At 40.3% G+C, this 8,476-nt stretch overlaps 2 non-coding genes across 2 annotated transcripts; both read left to right on the top strand.

Annotated features, from left to right (window-relative positions):
• Positions 1-982: 982 nt before the first annotated feature.
• TRNAS-AGA (transfer RNA serine (anticodon AGA)) lies at positions 983-1,064 on the top strand. The gene has a single exon. It is a non-coding gene; the product is annotated as a tRNA-Ser (tRNA).
• Positions 1,065-3,904: 2,840 nt separating this feature from the next.
• TRNAS-AGA (transfer RNA serine (anticodon AGA)) lies at positions 3,905-3,986 on the top strand. Its single transcript has one exon. It is a non-coding gene; the product is annotated as a tRNA-Ser (tRNA).
• The last annotated feature ends 4,490 nt before the right edge of the window (positions 3,987-8,476 follow it).

Here is an 8,476-nt window from a genome sequence, read left to right as displayed (position 1 = left end):
AAACCATAATTTGGTATAATTGACCCTAAAACCCAACTGTGGTTTTAGGAATTTTAAATAAGAAAAAAAAAAAAAAAAAAAAAAAAAAAAAAAACATAGCACGTGCTCTTCAGGAGCCGGTGCTACACTTACTTGAAAAAATCTCTGAAGAAGTGTTAAGTGTTGTAGCAGAAACTGAGCTGGAGTGAAATCTAAAGAGTAAGTGGTAACCTTGTAAATGTGTTGTGTATGTTGCAGACTTTAGTCCAATAGGACTAGAGGGTCAGGCAAGCCCACCATATGTGTACTGTAGTAGGGTGCCTGGCTCAACACATTTAAATCCTAACTTTGTTATTAGAACCACCCTGTCAGGGAAGACGGCTATGAAGGGTTCTTTGGCCTCCAATCCACCCATCTCCAATACCCTTCATGTTAAAGTGACCAGAACCAAAAGGGGTCCTAAACATAAGGTGCCACAAGCAAACCCCTGTGTCAGGAGAATTTTTTTTGAGGAGTGGAAGTATGAAGGCCCCACTTTGGAAAGAAGCTTCCTAGGTTTGATTCTCATTACCAACTTGAATAATTAGATGATTAATTCACAGGATGGCCATCAGGTTCTTGAGAAGGCTGAGATAGCCAAGACATGTAATGTCTAAGGCTGAGGTCCACGTCAAGGCCCTTGTGAAGCAATTCTACGACATTGTGCACTTGAAGGTCATATAGATGAGAATAAACCATGAACAGTTGAAATTGCTGCCACGCTCTGTTATAAATCCTGTTAGTATATTTTTCCTGCACTTTAGAAGTAGGACTATTGACCACCACCTTGACTAAACTGTTTAAGTTGAGCAACCACTGCCTTTTCTCTTCCAGGCCTTCAGGCAGAGTTTCTTTGGCGCAGGATGACAGACAGCACCCTGGATTAGGAGATTTGGAAACAAACAGGCAACACTTGTTCTTGTTTAGTGTTCTGTACATTCAAAAGTAGGCTCCTTTCAGAAGGGTAGTCGTGGCCGAGTGGTTAAGGCGATGGACTAGAAATCCATTGGGGTCTCCCCGCGCAGGTTCAAATCCTGCCGACTACGTCCTTACTTTTAACTTGTTCACACTGTAAAAAAAAAAAGTGGCAGAAATTCTTAGAGATAATTACAGCTTATGTCTATGGAAACCTTAGCTCATGTCTAATTAAAAAGGTATATTTAGTGTGGTTGGGTTATTACACTTTTATGAAATTTATCCTCACTGTTTAAAAACAATAACACAGCGTACATTGTTTTTAATGATTTAGTAATGGAATTTGAAAAAATAAAATAAAAAACACAGTTGAAAGACTTAAGCTGACCATACATATAAATTTGGCCAGTTCATTAAAAGATGATCTGTTGACTAACTGCTGGAAAATTTCCATTTGATCGGTGTTTGCCTTTAATGCAGCACTTTCCTAGGTGCTATTTTATATCAATTTAGTTCTGGCTGACTTTAATCAGTGTAGCGGCATGTGATTGTTTTGGTCTGTTCTGTGTTTCACTGGCTGCAGGGTTGACTGCTCCCCCTGTGTCTTGAAATGTTCTGATATCAGCATTGCTGTCATAATTCTAATGCAGTTGCTGGTGTGCATGTACTCTAACAGCTAAAAATATATATATAATATTTAATAAAAGAAGTCACTTAGAAAAAGCAGCTAAGATGCCAACAGTTGAAGAGCTAGCAATTTTAGTCAGATATTACACCTTAAATCGGAAAACATGCTTTGATGAAGGCTTCATAGCTGAAACGCGTCAGTAATAGCCTGCACCCGTGTATCCATGTAAAAAAAATAGTATTTTTTGTACTCGCCGTAAAATCCTTTTGTCTGTAATTCATCGACTGACACAGCTTCTCTTCTTTAGACCATTGGGTCGTTATGCCACCTTTAGGAGAAGACTAGACATTACATGTTAAAATGTGATAATAAATCTAGAACTTTCTAGTTCTGCCCAAGTCCCTCCCTCTCTTCCAGTTGTCTCAGCTATGGTCTCCACGACTCTCTCAGCCCACTGACCTGAAACCTCTCCCACATTTCCTTTGATTTCCCTTCTAAATGTTTTTTTCTTCTTTGTCTGAATTTCTCACTTCCTGTTCCTCCTTAGTAAGCTGTTCTGGCTGACTAAACCACCGCTCGGATGATGGTGTGAAGTTTACAAAGAAAAAAAACATTTAGAAGGGAAATCGAAGGAAAGGGTAAAATGAGCCAACAAGGCACTAACTTAAAATGAACCCATTTAGAAAATAAAAAACAAAGATTTACAACCCCTTTAAAGCATAGCTTCCTCTGCTCACAAATCTTCTGGAACTTCTCAAACTGCCTCTTTGAGAGTCCTGTGTCCATTTTACCCTCATTTTCACCAAGGCCAGGGCTCTCACTCTCACAAAGTCCATATATTTCATGCCACAATGTAAACTCCCACAAAACCACTGAAAGATGTGCTCTTCAATCATGATTGAACGCCTTATAATTCTATAAAGTGCTGCCACAACACCTTTTATGCGCCACTGCCAGTCTCACTAAGACCCCTTCCACACTGGGGTGCTTTTCAGACATTTTTGGGCTAAAAATAGCACCTGTATAGCACCTGAAAAGTGCCTCTCAAGCCACCTCAGTGTGAAAGCCTGAGTTCTTTCACACTGGGGCGGTGCACTTGCAGTACAGGGAAAAAAGTCCTGCAAGCTGCATCTTTGGGGTGGTGGAGGAGCGGTGTGTACACCGCGCCTGCCCATTGAAACGAATAGGCAGCATTGCCAAAGTGCTTCAGCAGCTGCACCATTAACCCTTTATTTGGCCGCTAGTGGGGGCTTAAAAGCACCCACTCACAGCCGAAAAAGCGCAACTATAAAAGCGGGAAATCAAATCTTTACCGCCAAGTCCCCCCCACCCCAGTGTGAAAGTAGCCTAAATGAACTTTACATCCGCTGTTTTAGTGCTCCACATGTACTTAGACCATAGATGACCCCATGACCACTATCATATGCAGAAGGAAGAAAGAAATCCTCATTGTGTAAAATAATTTAAAACCCAATTTATTAAAATCACAAATAGAATCAGTCATGTCACGGTGTCTCAACCGTAACAGGTTGTACAGCTTAATGTGTGGATCCGATCGACTCCAGACGCAAAACAAGCTGCGAGACCAATCCTCACAATGCGTGGTGATGGAAAACATCCTGGCCCTGCCCGTTTTAAATGCAGAAGTGCTTTGTACAGCAATAGTATAGTACAACCAAAGCATATAACGAATACATCTGCTTATACCCCTTTCAGACTGGGGCGTTTTTCAGGCACTTTAGCGTTAAGAAAAGCACCTGTAAAGGGCTTGAAAGAAGCCTCATCTGCAATCCCAATGTAAAAGCCTGAGGGCTTTCACACTGAGGCGCTGCGCTGGCAGGGCGTCAAAAAAAGTCCTGCAAGCAGCTTCTTTGCAGCGCTTTTGGAGCGGTGAATACACGGCTCCTAAAGCACCCCTTCCCTTTGAAATCAATGGGAAGTGCCTGCAAAGCGCCTAAAAAAGCACCCGCAAAGCGCTTTTGGCAGCGCTTTGTGGGTGCTTTTAACCCTTTATTTGGCCACTAGCAGGGGTTAAAAGTGCCCCAATAGTACTTGAAAAACGTTGGTAAAGCGCTGCTAGTCTAAGCGGCGCTTTACGAGTGTTTTTTTGTGAAAGGGCTCTTAAAGCACTTGGGCTTTCACATTGGGATTGCAGATGAGGCTTCTTTCAAGCACTTTACAGGCGCTTTTTTTTAAGGCTAAAGCGCCTGAAAAACGCCCCAGTGTGAAAGGGATCTTATCTGAGACACATAAATTTCAGATCCAGAATATCCCCCAACACAACCAGGGAGTGTTTGTGTCCCATCTTTTAAGAAGCAGGCTCCTTGCAGATTTACCAGCAAGGTAGTCGTGGCCGAGTGGTTAAGGCGATGGACTAGAAATCCATTGGGGTCTCCCCGCGCAGGTTCAAATCCTGCCGACTACGTTTTATCTTGCTCATACCATAAAAAAATGCTGCTGAAATTTTTAAAGCAAATATAGCTTATGTCTATGGAAACTTTAGCACACGTCAAAAGGTAAAGTATTATTAGCTATGTTACCTTGATGTAATTCATCCTGACTCTTTAAGCCCAGGTTTACACTGAGCTGCGGGAAATAAGCCATAAGAGTTCAGCCAAACTCGCACAATTTCACTCTCACGTCAGTCCCAACTTCGGCGGTGATTTCACAAGCAACTATGCGGGTTTCTGCACAGACGTCAATGGAAATCGCACCCCAAAATTGCAAATAGTACAGAAACTGCATATGCAGCGTTGCACCGATTAGGACGGTGCCATTGCCAGCAATTTCCGCCGATTTGACATGTAATTTGACACATAAAATTACATAACCAAACGCACCAATGTGAACCAGGGCTAAAAGCTGTTGATAGAGGATACATGGAGCAGATATATAATAAACGAAAAAAAAAAAAAATTGCACTATGGCCAATAGTGGCAGCAGCACCTGGGATATCTGAATGCTACACTTCACACACAATATGTAGACTTTCTACACTATGAGGCTTCTCCTTGCTTTTATCTCCTAACTGGTATTCATTATTGAGAGTGATTTTCCTAAGCAGCTATTTTTGTAGTATTTTATATTATTATTATACAGGATTTATATAGCATCAACAGTTTGTGCAGCGCTTTAAAACGTGGGGGCAGACAGTAAAGTTACAATTCAATACAGGAGGAATCAGATGGGCCTTTTATATGAAATAGATCCAGTGGGGGCCAGTCCATATGGGGTGCCGTCACCCCAAAGTTAGTTTGTCAAAGAAGAAAGCTACTTTAACATGTTGAAAACTGTTAGGCATATTATCATTAAAAAAAAAAAAAAGTTCATATGTGTCACATAATGTGTGTGCACTGTGCAGGGCGCCGGACTAATGGGTGTCTATTAGGTCCGTAAATGTGATGTGAGCATGTGATTTCAGGCTGAGGCTCTAATTAGCTTGATTCAGGTTGTCCTCGTGGCACAGAACCCTCTCACTTTTGATTTTACCGAATCAATATTAGTCATTGCGTCGCTTCCGGTTTCCACCTTCTCATCCTGTGGAGACAATACTGCCAGGGGAAAGTGCAGGGCATGTGTATGAGAGTATGGACCTGGAGGGTTTTGTTTGCATTCCCCCTCCCAATTTTTTTTTTTTTTTTTTTAGCACCAGCTGCCACTGAGTAGGTTTTTGATTTACCCATGGAATTTGTGAAAATGACCAGTGGAAAGGCTTATCTTAGTGAACCTAGGGTGTGCTATACAAATCCTAAAAGACAAAACGCCAATGCCAACAGTACATCAGCACAATACTATTTACAAAAAAAAAAAATAATCTTGCTTGCATGTCACCATTTTGGCCTATTTTATTTGGTCATGGTCACATATTGTACTGCTTCTGGTCAATTTCTAACAAACTATTCCCTGTGTATGCAGTGTTTTAGGTGCACAGGGATTTACTAAAACTGGAGTGCAAAATCAGGTGCAACTCTGCATAGAAACCAATCAGCTTCCAGGTTTTATTGTCAAACTTTAATTGAACAAGCTGAAGTTAGAAGCTGATTGGCTACCATGCACAGCTGTACCTGATTTTGCACTCTCCAGTTTTAGTAATTTAACCAACTGTTTTTACATTTGTTACAATATTACATTTTCCAATGTTACATTGAGGTGCTGTGAAAAAAGACAAATGGATTCATTGTACTCCAATCACTAAGACAAAACATATAACATTACATTTAAAGAACCACTAACAAAACGATGTTAAAGCAGAGTTCCACCCAAAAATAGAACTTCCTCTGGGGGGGGGGGGGGGGGGGAAGCAGGTACCCACTTTTTTTTGTTTACAAACTTTTTTATTTGGTACAAAAGGTGGTACAAAATATATAGTAAGAGGTGGTACAAAATATATAGTACAGTAATATAAATCAAATCACTGAAAGTCCAATATACACTTGACCATATAACATACATATGTGGTATAAATAACTTTCATTGACAAAAAAAAAAAAAAAAGAGCGAGTTTTTATTCTTTTATGTATTTATGTTTTTAATTCTTTTGGGGGTAACACTTTCTTTATATAGGTAAGCAGTTAAAATTTTAAAGACTAGTTATATATGTGAGCATTATTCAGGGTTGAAAAACTCGTTGCTATATTCAAACCAGGGATCCCATTTTTTATTATATATATGCGTAGTGTTTTGAACAGAATGAAATATTTTCTCCATTAAGTTAATGTTCAGAATCCTCGTCTTGAGATGTCTTAGTGGAACTGTAGATGATTTCCAGTGATATGCAATTAACCAGTGGACTGCTACGCATATAGTATGGATTAATCTCATATTAGGAGTGGGGAGATCTGTAATGGGGGAGAAGAGGAGGCAGTTGTGTAATGATAAAACTATTTTTATTTGAGATTTTGGAAGCAAACTTTTCTAATTGCTTCCATATACGGGTGATCTTATCACAGGCCCAGAAGATATGTGAAAAAGATCCTATGGAGTGGCAATCTCTAAAGCATGTAGGGGAGGAGTTTAATTGGGGTGTAGTACCATCTAGTAAATAATTTTAAGGCTGTTTCTTTAGGCTGGGTTCACACTGCTGCGGCTAGGAGACCCGGATGTGATTCGCACCGCACTGCAGTGCAAATCACATCCGATCTCTGTGCGATGCGAGTTCAGCCATACAGATCGCACCCGCCCCAAACTCGCACAGGACCCTTTTTTTGGTCCGCAGCAGAATCGAATCGCATGGGTGTTCACACCATGCGATCCGATTCCTGTCCGAGTTTGCAGATCGCACTGTGATATGCGAACTGATCTGGGGGTGTCATTAACATTTCACTGACACTCCCAGCAGTTCGCATAGGGCAGTGTGAACTACCGCCGGGAGGCATGCGATGCGGGAACCCGCAGCGGATTCTCAGCGTTCCCGCATCACAGCAGTGTGAACCCAGCCTTAATGGCAATAGATTTAGTACATTTATGTAAATTGTTTATACAGACATCCCAATTAACTGTAGCGTACGAGAAATGTGTCTCTTGTTCCCACTTAATCATGTATGGGAGTTTGTTTATGCCTGTAGTGTTGGATAGGTTAAAGTATACTTCCGAGACAAAGCCACGTTTTCTAGGCGATTTAAGGCAGAGGTTTTCATAGAAGGATGGAGCTTGAAGTATTCGTGGTTTGATAATGTTTAATAAAAAAAATTGTTTAATCTTGAGATATTTGTTGTATTCTGTTTCTGGGACTTGGTGTTTTGCCTTGAGGGAAGAGAAAGAAATTAAATTTGAGCCTTCAATGAAACAAAAAAGAGACGTAAGGCTATTAATCCACCAAGTAAGATCTGCAGGGTCTTGAAGGTAGTGGTGGAGTTTTGGGTCTCCTATAAAGGAGGCGTGTGGTGGGGTTTTGGAGATGAGATTAAATTTTTGGTTATACAATTTCCACAATTGGTACGACTGAGAAACAATTTGGATTCAAAGAGTCAATATCTAGGTTGGGAATTTTGTTTCCCCAAAGTAAACTTGAAATGGCGAATGGTAAAATTGAATTCTTTTCGAATACAACCCATGGAACTTTTGGATTCGGAATGTGCCATTATGCAATTTGGGTTAATCTGGCTGACAGGTAATATAACCAGAAATCAGGGAGGCCCAGTCCTCCCTGTTTTTGGGATCTATATAGAATTAATTTTGATAGGCGCGGGTGAGAGTCTGACCAAATTAATTTATTAATATCGGATTGGAATTTCGTAATCAGTGCTTTATTAAGTCTGACAGGGAGAGCCCTAAATAAAATATAGAATTTTGGGGAGTAGCGTCATTTTAAATTGCTGTTATCCTGCCCAAGAATGAAATTTTATATGATTTCCACATTTTTAATGTTGCTCTCAGCTTATGTATCAATGGAATGTAATTTTTAGTCCCTAAATCCAGAAAAGTAGGAGTAAGGTGAATACCTAGGTAGGGGACAGAATCAAAAGAATAGGAAAAATTAAATGAGGTACGTAGGGATTCCAGGTTCGAGGTTGGGATATTTATTGGCATACCTAACGATTTAGAAACGTTTACTGTTAAGCCTGATAGAGATGAGAAAATATTAAGCATTTGTAAAAGGTTGGGTAATGCTTCATGAGGTTGAGAGAGGAAGATTAACATGTCGTCTGCGTACATGCTTAGTTTATATGTATTATGTGTTGTGGAGTAACCCTTAATGCCGTCATGAAGAAGGATAGCTGTAGCTAATGGGTGAATCGCTAGTGCGAATAATAGTGGGGCATCCCTGATGTGTTCCTCTACTAATTTTGAAAAAAATCTGGAGTTGCAACCTGGAATTCTTATTCTAGTGGAGGGGTTATGGTAAAGTGCATGAAAAGCATGCACAAATGCGCCATCGAAGCCATATCTCAGAAGGATTAGATCTACAAATTTCCA

The sequence above is a fragment of the Lithobates pipiens genome, unplaced genomic scaffold (genome assembly GCF_037356315.1).
Source record: "Lithobates pipiens isolate NorthernLeopardFrog02 unplaced genomic scaffold, aLitPip1_a1.2 Scaffold_18, whole genome shotgun sequence".
NCBI classification, from domain to species: domain Eukaryota; kingdom Metazoa; phylum Chordata; class Amphibia; order Anura; family Ranidae; genus Lithobates; species Lithobates pipiens.
This window is presented reverse-complemented; position numbering and strand designations above follow the sequence as displayed.